The sequence below is a fragment of the Tiliqua scincoides genome, chromosome 6 (assembly GCF_035046505.1).
Source record: "Tiliqua scincoides isolate rTilSci1 chromosome 6, rTilSci1.hap2, whole genome shotgun sequence".
NCBI classification, from domain to species: domain Eukaryota; kingdom Metazoa; phylum Chordata; class Lepidosauria; order Squamata; family Scincidae; genus Tiliqua; species Tiliqua scincoides.
In genome coordinates, this window is record NC_089826.1 from 13528937 (window position 1) to 13541396 (window position 12460).

General features: G+C 44.6%; 1 pseudogene; it reads right to left on the minus strand.

Annotated features, from left to right (window-relative positions):
* Positions 1-1195: 1195 nt before the first annotated feature.
* On the minus strand, positions 1196-1312 carry LOC136656554 (5S ribosomal RNA; annotated as a pseudogene).
* Between the last annotated feature and the right edge of the window lie 11148 nt (positions 1313-12460).

Consider the following 12460-nt stretch of genomic DNA (forward strand, 5'->3'; position numbering starts at 1 on the left):
ATACCAACAGACGCTTTTCTTCTGAGAAGTACAATGTGCTGTGGCTATCATTAGAAATGTCAGTACCTGGACGTGTTCCACAAATCTGTACTTTTTTAGGCCCTATTAAGAAAAAAAGAACTATTTTTTTCCTCCTTCAACAGACCATCATAAACCACCAGCTGTGCCCTGTGGCCTGTCCAGTGTTCAAGTGCACCCCTGTCAGTGAATGGGACCAGCAGCTGAATGGGGAAAAATCCTTGATAGTCTGTATTTGCTACCACCATCCTAGGCTACATAGATCAGGCAGAGGAGACTGTCTGGGCAAACCCCCCTTTCAGTAGAGCACTGAACCTCAGAGGTTCTTTATTAAAAATCAAACCTACAGTAGTGTCTGCAGGGTGAAGAGATCTGAGAATCTTATGCTGGCTTCTAAGGCATCAGGCAGAAATAATACTATTTTCCTGACCATTTAATTTTTTTTCTTTCTTCCACATTTTAAACTCCCCCTCCCCTTTTGTGGCCTGCAGCAGTGAATTCATTTTGGAACAAATGGTGAAATGACATGAATGGTCCCCATTTGGTTCATGTTTTCATTTGCTCTGAAACAAATATTGTATGCACAATTAAAGCCAAAGCCACCATGATTAAACTGGTCTAAAGCCTGTACTTTAGATTTGTCACATAGATATGCCCTCTCTCCTACACTCTAACTAAAACTTAGTTTTTTTCCTTAGTTGAAGGACTTTCGCAAAGGAGTGTGAATTAAGAGGTGCTTCAGTCACATTGTCCAGTTTGGGCTGGGAACAGAATTACCAGGGAGAAGAAGCCCACACTTTTCACATCACTGTATAAATGGAAGGGGCAAAGGTTTGGTGTGAAAACGGAACAACACAGTCTTCCTTCCTTCCTCTGAGATTTATTTTGCATTTTCAATAACAGTGAGTGTCTAAATTACAACACCATAAATCACCCTGGTTTTCGTTCTAAAGATTAAATCAGCGGTTCCCAAACTTTTTAGCACTGTGACCCTGAGCAGTGGGTTGCAATGCAATGCTCTCTGTTGCACCACAGAGCATTACTGGGAACCTCCTGAGGTTGCTTCTGGGCTGCACCAAGCCTGCGACCCACTCCGCTGGCCTCCATGGGCCCAGAATGCCTTGTGGAAGCAAAGTGGAATGGTTGGCAACCTTCAGTCTCGAAAGACTATGGTATAAGCCTACAGCACCCAGTATTCCCAGGTGGTCTCCCATCCAAGTACTAACCAGGCCTGACCTTGCTTAGCTTCCAAGATCAGATGAGATTGGGCATGTGCAGGGTAACAGTTGCTGTCAAGCAAAGTGGAAGTCACGGAAGCAAACCAGAAGTTGTGGGTACAAACGAGAAGTCTCTTTCACAGGGCATTCTGGCACCCGCAGAGGCCAATGGGGTGGGTTGCCGGCCTGGCAGGACCTGGAAACAGCTTCCAGAGGCTTCCAGGATTGCTCTGCAGCATAACACAGCATTGTGTCACAACCCACCAGTGGATCGCAACCCACATTTTGGGAAGCACTAGATTGGATTATATGCACCGGACAATTTTGCTCATATTTTAAAAATTCATATCCCACCTTATTTATTTCTGTGTCAACATTTTGTATCCCCCTTTTTGTTTTAGACATTTGAAGTAATTTGATTTGGACTCCATCTGCCCCACTTGGAATGCTGGTTCTAGTGGCAGTAGGGACTGTTAGGATTGGTCCCTCTCAATGTCAGGACTAGGATGCTGCAGCTCCTGGGGAAAAGCCCTGCCCTGGGCTCCCACCGACAGCCACACTAACCCCTGAGGACACGTTAAGTTCTACCACTGTCAAAAGTTCTAGGGTTGGTCCAGCTAGGTGGATCCTCTGATGTGTATGGATCCTTGATATGTGTCCACCCTGGCAAATCCCTGATGACACCCCTACCCCTCTATCTAGACCGTCCCATGAGAGTTGCTCTGTCACCAACGCATAGAGGCTGTGGATCCAGAGATGGCCTCAGCAGTCATTAGTCATTATGATGACACTAGTCCCTCAGTAGCTGTTCATTGATCCTGGGATCAGTCCTGCCTGGGGGCTCTCTCCTTCACCATGCCTAGGGCACCTATTGTGACCATAATCAGACACGCTTTTCACTGTAAGTAGTCCCTGTGCAAATCAGAAACAAAAACACCAATAAAGCCATGGCCCCAAACTGGATTATCATATTTGGCCATAAATAAAAAAATTAGCTACATTTTTTCATTGTTGCAATAGCTGCTGTCACAAGAATGTACATGCTGCCCTAAATACATCTCTTGTTGTTTTTTCCCCCTCTCCCTTCACTCTTTCGGTTTGAATTATTCAGTCACTTGAGAGAAATTGTCTCGGGGCAATAAAAATATGAGAGGACTGTTTTGTCTGAAGTGCCATTGAATTTATAACTCTTGGCATTCAGGAAGGGCAAAGACACAGAAAATGGAAGCAAATTGTTCTGGGGGAAAAAAATAGGTGCCCTGGAGGCCTGTATTAAATCCTCACCCAGTCAAAGTGGAAAAGTGTTGCTTTAGGAAATAAAGCATCATGTATCTTAAAGTCATTTTCTCAGGAAGCATCAAAAAGCTTATTTTCTTCTTGTCTTGGTTTCTTTTTTTGGATTTTTACAGTGATTTCAGCCCTTCCTGAAACATACTCTGGGCCATCAAACTTGGCATGCTGCAGGCTTTGGATAACAAGTGGCTTCTGGGTCAACCACTGTATAAGCAAGCTGCTCAGGCATGGACTGTTACCTGGAGAATGGAGCACCCCACTGGAGGATGAAGCAAATGGGTGTGTACATCTCTGCCTTCAATCCAGTTTTTTTTTTACCTGAGACAGGAGTAGAGAAATTGAGCCAAGTTGCTGTTTTGAAATAAATTACTCTCTGAAATCTTAGCTATTTCAGTTCCAGCAGGGATGAAGAAAGATCTGGATAGCCAGCCTAAACTCAGGCCCAAAACAAACATGCAGCTATTCTATGGGTAGAGATAAGAGGAAATTACTTTACTCCGTGTGTGGTTGGTCTGTGGAACTCCTTGCCACAGGATGTGGTGATGGCATCTAGCCTGGACACCTTTAAAAGGGGATTGGACAAGTTTCTGGAGGAAAAATCCATTACGGGGTACAAGCCACGACGTGTATGCGCAACCTCCTGATTTTAGAAATGGGCTATGTCAGAATGCCAGATGCAAGGGAGGGCACCAGGATGAGGTCTCTTGTTATCTGGTGTGCTCCCTGGGGCATTTGGTGGGCCGCTGTGAGATACAGGAAGCTGGACTAGATGGGCCTATGGCCTGATCCAGTGGGGCTGTTCTTATGCACGGTATTTCATTTTTTTTTTTTTGGTGGATTTCGGTGTTATCCTAAGGTAGAAGTGCAAAAAGCAGTGTTATGTGTTTTCATCCAAAATGTACATTTATAAATTATAATTGCTTTAAAAGTGTACTATATAGGTGATACAGGTGCATAGTGTCAGCAGATGAAACCACAGTCATTACCCATGCACACCCATTTCTGCCCAACATTGCATATACGCAACAGGGACCAAATGTGTACACCTGCGGGCCAGGCAAAAAATGGGTTAAATAAGAAGAAAAACAAATAAAATGGCTTTATTTTTTTTGCAGATTTTGGGGTGAGTTTTTTTTGTTTTTACAAAAATGAGAAGTGCGGAAAGTGGTGTTATGTGTTTTTATTTTGTTGTCACCGTTTTGTGCCACCTCTATGAATGGGAAGATACATCCATGAATGCGCACATGCAACGAAGGATCCCAGTATTTCTGACAATCCCCTACCCCAAACACAGGCTGCTGCTCCCAGGATTGGGAGAAACAAGTACACACAGAGCCATGTTTTGGAAGATGGTCGCTCTGTGAAGGGAAAAGCAGGGTGGGGAGCAAGAAGACTTGCTTAATAGAAGGAAGCCTCATGTTTAATGCAGGCACTTTCAGCAGGGAGAGCAATGCAGTGGAGAAATGGCAGTTTGTGAGCCTCCGAGTGCTTCTGCCTTTTCCCTCCTTCTCTTCCCTCCAATCCTCAGCGCATAGACCAGAACATTAGATGCAAGGGAGGGCACCAGGATGAGGTCTCTTGTTATCTGGTGTGCTCCCTGGGGCATTTGGTGGGCCGCTGTGAGATACAGGAAGCTGGACTAGATGGGCCTATGGCCTGATCCAGTGGGGCTGTTCTTATGTTCTTATGTATCAAGAAAAGTCACATTTGCAGCTGTCTTTCCCACTTGCCACAAGCAAGGGGGAGACATGGCTGCCCTTGGCCAAGAACAAGGAATAGGTGAGCTGTGGCAAAGAAGGGCTCAGCCAGCAGGCAGTCTAGGACACCGCCATCTCGCGTGCCAAATTCATGGACATTGAGAACCACAACCGTTTTGTAACCGTATGCTTCAAAATCCACATGGAAGGCTGAAAACTCCTGGCTTAAGAGGTAGAAGTGTGGTAACGAGAACTTGGATATTCTTTGGCATGAAGCCCATGGCATGAAACCCACCTGAGAACTATTCTGTGGAGAATTCCCATGGCCTTGTAGGCTTCTGCATGTTTGATTTGGGCCTTAGAGTGGGGGAGGGTTGCAGCATATGTTAACTGGAACCACTGGCGTCACTAGAGAGGTGCAAGGGTGCAGGCAGCACCGGGTGACACACCGGAGGGGGGTGACTCCACTACTCACCAAAATTTTTTAAATCTTAGTATTTTTTAATAATTCCATTATGCTGTATACCAACTGATGTGTAATTTCATGCAGAAAGCAAAGAAACAAACCACATTGAAATCTCTCTATTCTATCAAAAGTTATAGCCAAAACCCAGCGGGGTGGGTAAGAGTACATCACCATGCCCACAACCCACTGCATGGGACAGGTCGATCGTAGGAGTAACATGCTGGCCTCCCGCACTAGGTGATGCAAACCCTCATGACATCGCTTGAACTTAAAAGAAGAAGGAGAAGCATGATATCAGTGTAGACGGAAATATCTAGCAGCTTAGAATCATTTCCTTATTCTGTGTTAAGGAAATCAGTTATGAACACCCCCTCAAAATTAAATATATCCCCTGTCTACAGTTTAGTAGAGATTTTAGCACAACCTACAGAATCTCTGTATGCACACATAATTAGTTTTAAGCTCTGAAAATTATAAGCAGGGCATACTATTTTGGAGTTTTCAATCATTCCAGTTCAGAAAATCTACATTCCTTTTGAGACAATATTCTCACGCACTAACTGATTTTCGCTCTGTGCCATTAAATTCCCCAAATGCACTAGGATTGCAGCTGGGATAAACCGCCTCTGATCAGTAGTTTCAATGGAACCATGAAAAAGCATTTGCTTTGTAATGAGTTTTAAACCTTTTCTCCCTTGCTTGCTTCTTGGTCTGGCTTTTAAGTGACCGCTATGGGGCTGGACGAGATATCTGCATATTCTACACAGCTGAATTTTTTTTACTTTGGCTGGGTGCTCGACTGCAAGCCCATTGACTGAACCTTGGCATTGCCTTCATGTCTTTAACCCTGGTTGTGGCCTTCTCACTGCTTAGAGCAGCAGTCTTCAACCTTTTTGTGCCTCATTGTGACCCGAATGAATGAATGAATGAATGAGATTGGGGACCCACCACTGATCCCTTCCCTCCCTCCCAGGACCCAATTTACCCACCCCTGCCCCTGTTGCCACCCACTGTTGCCCACCCCATTTCCCCATACCTCTTGTGTCTTCACAACAAACCTGTGAGGTCACCGGCCTTAGGAGCTGCAGGGCAAGACAGCAAGAAGAGACTGCTCAAGAACTCAGTTCAGAGAAGGCAGTACCATTATTGGATTGGATCCAAGCATTCTCTTTCACAGGCTTTATAAGATTGCCATGACCCCCTCAATAAGGTCTTGTGACCTCATGATCCACAGGTTGAAGAATAAAGTGCTCAAGGATGCCATGTGTAAACTGACTTTTAGGGCACTTCCAAAAGTGTTGTAAACAAATAGATGACTGATGAGCCAGTCACCCACACCATTCTCAACCTCATAAACTAGCAGGCCTGGCACAGGAGACAGAGCTACTGTTGTGCAAAAATGAGGGTGATCTTCAGACCCCCTTCACTACAGGAAGTACCCTTTTTAATGTGGGGGGATTCCCAGTTGCATTTCCTGTTCCTCACTGACATCATCAGTAGGAGGGATGCACAGGAACATTCTTAGAATCCATAGAAATAGCAGCATGGCCTTGCTCCCTTTGTTACTTTGCATTTACCTGGAACTCATGTCGGAAAAAGTGAAGAGAAGAACAGTAAGGTACAAATGTGGAAGAAGCTATGAAAACAGATTCTTTTTAAAGCTGACTTCCTTGTCCATCTTCTCCACTTTTACATGCAGTTTGAGGTCATAACATTCCTACTCGGTCATTAAAGCACTGTTCTTGACTGACGGCCGAGTCCTGATAAATTACTGTTTGTTATTTATGGTGATGATTAGGTGTCTTTTCCCCCCCACCCTATTACGTCTGCAGTGATGCAGATCTTCTATTTAAAGATAATATATTATTTATCATGCCAGGAGCAGCCAGTGTCTGGAAAGGTTTATATCGGGAAAGTAAACACAAGATGCTGGCAAAGTAGAAGTGAAATGAGGTGTTTACATTCAGTACCAAATTTTTAATTTCATTTCCCTATTTTGTAAGGGGATTAACCAATATAAGATTCATTGGGGGGGAGTCACAAAAATCCAGAACATTAAGTACTATATTTGAGACCTGTTCATAGCCTTTAAACCTCCCTCCCTGGTTACTGATGATGATTTATTCCCTATTGTGTGGTGTTGCTAGCAACAGAGGAATTGAGAAATATCCCTCTACCAAGTTGTAAAGGGATGAATGAGTAGGCAGTAGGAATAAGGGGAAACAGTTGCAATTGTTTTGCTAAATTATTTCTGAATTAATATAGCTACATACCTACTTGCTCATGTGGTTGTTAAGTGCTGGGTTAAGAAACCCTGTGGCAATTAATGACACAGGTGCAAGAAAACAGAGCAAGTAGGAGAAGCTGTTCAGAAAACTTCTTGCTCCTGTCCAGATGATGTTTGAATACTGCATAGATCTGGCTGCCAACTTTTTCTGTCTCTTGCTCCTATGCTTTAGCAGCGGCTTGGTTTATGGAAATTAGCAGGAAATCCTGCTTATCTCTAGGCCAGTGTTTCTCAAACAATGGGTCGGGACCCCTAGGTGGGTTGTGTGCCAATTTCAGGTGGGTCCCCATTCATTTAAATATTTTATTTTTAATATCGTAGACTTGATGCTATCATGGCATGTGACTGCATTTGGGGAAATGTTACAGATCTATACTTTTAACAGGCTATTCGGTACATACTTTTAACAATGATAGTAAATGGGACTGACTCCTGGGTAAGTGTGGGTAGGTGCAGCCTAGGATTGCTACAAATTTTCCTGCTTGACAATGTCACTTCCAGACATGACATCACTTCCGGTGGGTCCTGACAGAGTCTCATTCTTAAAAATGGGTCCCAGTGCTAAAAGTTTGAGTATCACTGCAGTAGGCCATTGCTGGAAAACCTGAAACATATTTCAGTCCCTTTATGAAAATACTCCATCTTCTCAGGGGCATACTAGGTGTATGTCTAAATGCCCAATCAGGCTTGGGGGGCATTTTTATTAATAGTGCATGGTTGGGCCATGAAACCTAGCAAAACCTCAATGTGCAGTGGCAGTGAAGAAGGCCAATTCTGTGCTTGGGATCATTAGAAAAGGTATTGAGAACAAAACGGCTAATATTATAATGCTGTTGTACAAATCAATGGTAAGGCCACACCTGGAGTATTGTGTCCAGTTCTGGTCGCTGCATCTCAAAAAAGACATAGTGGAAATGGAAAAGATGCAAAAGAGAGCAACTAAGATGATTACTGGGCTGGGGCACCTTCCTTATGAGGAAAGGCTATGGCATTTGGGCCTCTTCAGCCTAGTAAAGAGACGCTTGAGGGGGGACATGATTGAGACATACAAAATTATGCAGGGGATGGACAGAGTGGATAGAGAGATGCTCTTTACACTCTCACATAACACCAGAACCAGGGGACATCCGCTAAAATTGAGTGTTGGGAGAGTTAGAACAGACAAAAGAAAATATTTCTTTACTCAGCGTGTGGTTGGTCTGTGGAACTCCTTGCCACATGATGTGGTGATGGCGTCTGGCCTGGATGCCTTTAAAAGGGGATTGGACAAGTTTCTGGAGGAAAAATCCATTATGGGTTACAAGCCATGATGTGCATGTACAACCTCCTGATTTTAGAAATAGGCTATGTCAGCATGCCAGATGCAAGGGAGGGCACAGGAATGAGGTCTCTTGTTATCAGAAGTGCTCCCTGGGGCATTTGGTGGGCTGCTGTGAGATACAGGAAGCTTGACTAGATGGGCCTATGGCCTGATCCAGTGGGGCTGTTATGTTCTTATGTTAACCACAAAGGAAAGAGAAGGTAGTGGAAGCAAGGTAAGACTGGGGAAGAATATGTGACAATTTCTCATATACATGTAGGCTAAGTTACAATGTAGTACAAGGACCTGTGCTCAAAGGGTTCCTGAGAAAGGTGGGGTTTGAAGAGCAGCTTAAAGGAAATAAGAGACCTGGCATTGTGGAGGCATTTTGGGGGGTGGTTCCAGGCACAGGGTGCAAAAGGGGCAAGCTGTTTGAGGAAGCAGAAGTACCATCAAATGGCTGAGGGTGATGGAGGTGAACAAGTGAAAATCTCAGGAGCTTTCTATCAGGATATGAAAATGGAGAGATAAGGGCAGGAGGGGTGGGTGGTGGGTTATGAAGGTAGGAACAGGAGCTTCATACAAGATCCAGGAGTGGGGAGGAAGTCTAAGGAGTGGGCAGGAGCATGTAGGAAGCCAGTGTTTGATCATAAGGACATTTACACATGAAGATATGGCTCCAGTACCATGATTCTCAGAGGATTTGGCCCTCGCAATGTGCTCACCATAGCACCATTCAGACCACCCCACAGTGACTGCATAGGGGGGAATGGGATTGCGCTTATTAGCCATGCATTGTGATGAACCTATTGCTCCGACGCTGCCCAACTCTACATTTGCCTGAAAGGAATCAATTGTGCATGTGTGTGTCAGAACCATTTCTCTGAAGTGAATTCACCAGTGCCTTAGGGCTCCATCCTATCCAATTTTCCAGTGCTGGTGCAGTGGAGGGGCAGTCACTGAGGCTTCCTCAAGGTATGGGAACATTTGTTCCCTTGCCTTGGGGCTGCAGCTGCACTGGTGCTGGAAAGTTGGATAGGACTGGGCCCTTATTAGCTTGGCAAGTGAGAAGTCTTCAGTTGACTTGCTTTCTCCCAAAGGTTTCTCTCTGTTTTAGCACAAGCCACAAGCATTTTGACCAAGGATGAAATCAGTGCAACACGGAGAAGACCAAGGCAAATTGGGACTGACTGCTATTGATTTTATAAGCATTCCATCGAGGTCAGCTATTAATTATGGTTTTCTGGGCAAGTGCCTTCTTTAGCTCCAGAATCCGTTGCTTAGGCTCCTTGGCGAAATTCCAGCAAGAATTAAGCTTGCTTGAAATTAATGGGTTTAAGCTTGCTTAACTTTGGCTGGAGGCTCTAAAAATGCTGCATTTTTATGAGCAGTAGGCACCATTTGAATTAGCACTCTCGCTACATCCGGTGCATGCTTTTTCTGTCCTGGGGTGAGTGCTGAAAAAACTAGTTTAGCAACTTTTAAGTATGTTTCATCATGAACCAAGGAAACGTCAACAGTGGAGGGTGCCTATTGGCTAGCACCTGTACCATTGTTAAAATACATCCCCATGAATTCCAGAGCAATTTTTTTTTCTGGTAGGCAACCAGTGTAGCTACCACAGGATGGACATCACATGTACCCATCACACAGTACCCATCAACAATACGACTTCAGTATTTTGCAGTTTCCAGATACTCTTCAAAGACAGTCCCACTATTGCATGAAAAGAGGTGATTCAGGCATGGGTCCTTGTGGTCAGATCTTTTTTGTCCAGCAAGAATTGTAGCTGGCACACTAGATGAAGATGGACAAAGGCATTCCTGGTTACTGCTGACCCCTGTCCCTCCAGCAGGGAAGCTGGGTCTGGGAGCACTCCCAAGTTATGAGCCTGACCTTTCAGAGGGAATGCTACCCCATCAAGAACAGGTTTAATGTCGCCTCTTGACAAAGAGGACCTCTGTTTAGTCTGGATTAAGCATCATTTTGTTCATCCATATCCAGCCCCTCACTGTCTACAGACCCAAGCCCAAGATTTCCACTGACTCCCTGGGATCAAATGACGACAAGAGGCAGAGTTGGGCATTATCAGCATACTGTGACTTACCCAAACCTTGAAATGACCTCCCCCAGTGGTGGAAGTTAAACAACATAGGGGACAAAATTAAACCCTGTAGGACCCCAAAGACCCTAGCTGCACCTGTTGGACCCTTTCTTTAAGACAGGACTGGAATCAGCACAATGGGACATGTGCTGCATCCTGCAGTTGGGGGGCAGTCACGGAGGCCTCCTTAAGGCAAGAGAATGTTTGTTCCCTTACCTTGGAGCTGCATTGCCCTTACCTTGGTGCTGGAAAGTTGGTTAGGATTGCACCCATAATGCACTAGATTGTCACTCCTGTTACTTGTGGCAATAAATTTCAATGTGACATACTTTAAAAAAAACATTCAGACACACTATTTATACTATCACCTTATCTGTCATAGCTGCCCGGCGAATCCTGAAAACTGAGTGATGATAATTCTTTGTTGGTGTTCCCTATCTCCTCTTCAAGAACTAAGTACTCTTCCCAAGGTTCCCTGTGCAGAGGGAAAAAGTGTTAAATTGTCTTGCAATGTGGATATGCATTAAAAGCATGAGACTTCCAAAAGACCATATACAGAACACTGATTTTCTACCCTTTTATCAGGTGAGAGTTTTGGTAAAGAGAAGAAAAACAAACCTTTTACGTAAGGGCATCAGCAAACACAGAGGCATTTCAAATTTCACTGGTAGATTAAAAATATGCGTATATCGTCTGCAGTGTCAAGACAGTTCAAAAACACAGACCTGAGAAAGAGAAAGAGGCCTGGCTTTCTTTAATAGGTCTGGACCCCATTCAGCTTGCACAAACTTTGCCCAGCCTGGAGTCACAGGAAGAATGAAAGGGTTCTTTTCAACCAAATTTGGGCCTTGAAGAGAATCCAGGAAAGATACAGTCACAGATAGTAAGTAGCTCATGAGCTTTCTCTGTTTTTCTCAGCTGAAATTTAGACAGCTTAAGCTCTGGAGAATTCGTTCAGCATTCACAGTCTGGCCAACATCGGAATGCAGTGCCACTTAGTGGCTTTGGGAAAACCTGATCCTGCTTTTTGCTGGAGACAGACAACAATACATGAATTGTGTGTTTTTTTTTTAGAGTTGATGATGATACAGAAGAGGTTGTGTTTTCTCACTGTGGTCAATGCACATTTTTTTTCTGCCTCATTGCCAGACAGGTTTTTGCAGTGCTTCAGATATCACCAAACAGGTTTTTGCAGTGCTTCAAGCATCTGCAGAAGCTATCCTTTGACCATAGCCTTGGACACATGACAACTACATTGTCAGCATCAGCTAGTGGCATTCCCTCTTTTCAGAACATCCTGGGAATTGTAGTTCTGTGTCATCTCTAACAAAGGAATCCCTAACAGAGTAATCTCTAACAAAGAGCTCTAAAGCACCGGTGTGGTGTGATAAATTTTAAAATGCAGGAGCTCGTCATGATACCCCTATAGTGACACCTCCTTATCCACAGTAATTAATGCTATACCCTGTTATGGAAATACGCAAGATCCCTCCAGGAGAAAGGGTGTGGTGTCAACAGTGGGCCCTTGCTCTGGTGGGCAAGCATGGGGTTAACACCAGGACCTTAGATGGCAATGAGTGTGCAGCCACTTGGAGGCAGAAAGGTACTCAGGGATAAAAAGCAGCATCTGCAGGAAGAAAAGGGGTAAGGGTAGTAGACAAAAGAAAGCTTGAGGAAGGAAGGAGACTGGATTAAAGGATTAATGGACTACTGGAACTGCTGATGGACTAACTGACTAAAGGACAGATGGGTGAATGGACTTTGGAGACTGCTGGAGATTGGTGTGTGGCTGCCATGCTCAAGACCTGCTAAGGACCAAGGTGCTGCTGTAGTGGTGGGAGGAGCTGCTGGCAGGAGAGAGGAGGAAGGAGGACCTCTGCAGGTTGAACAGGCGAGCTACCCTGGTGGTGGGGTCCAGCGGTGCTGCAGGGCAGAAATAGGGCCATTGTTGGGGAAAGAAGGGGAGCTAATGAGCTCAAAGTGGGCATAATTCTCTAAGTGAAGCTTGGACCAGGAAATATACCCCCACCCCCAAAACGACAACTTTAAATTGCTTCATTGGGTATCTTTCTTTCTGA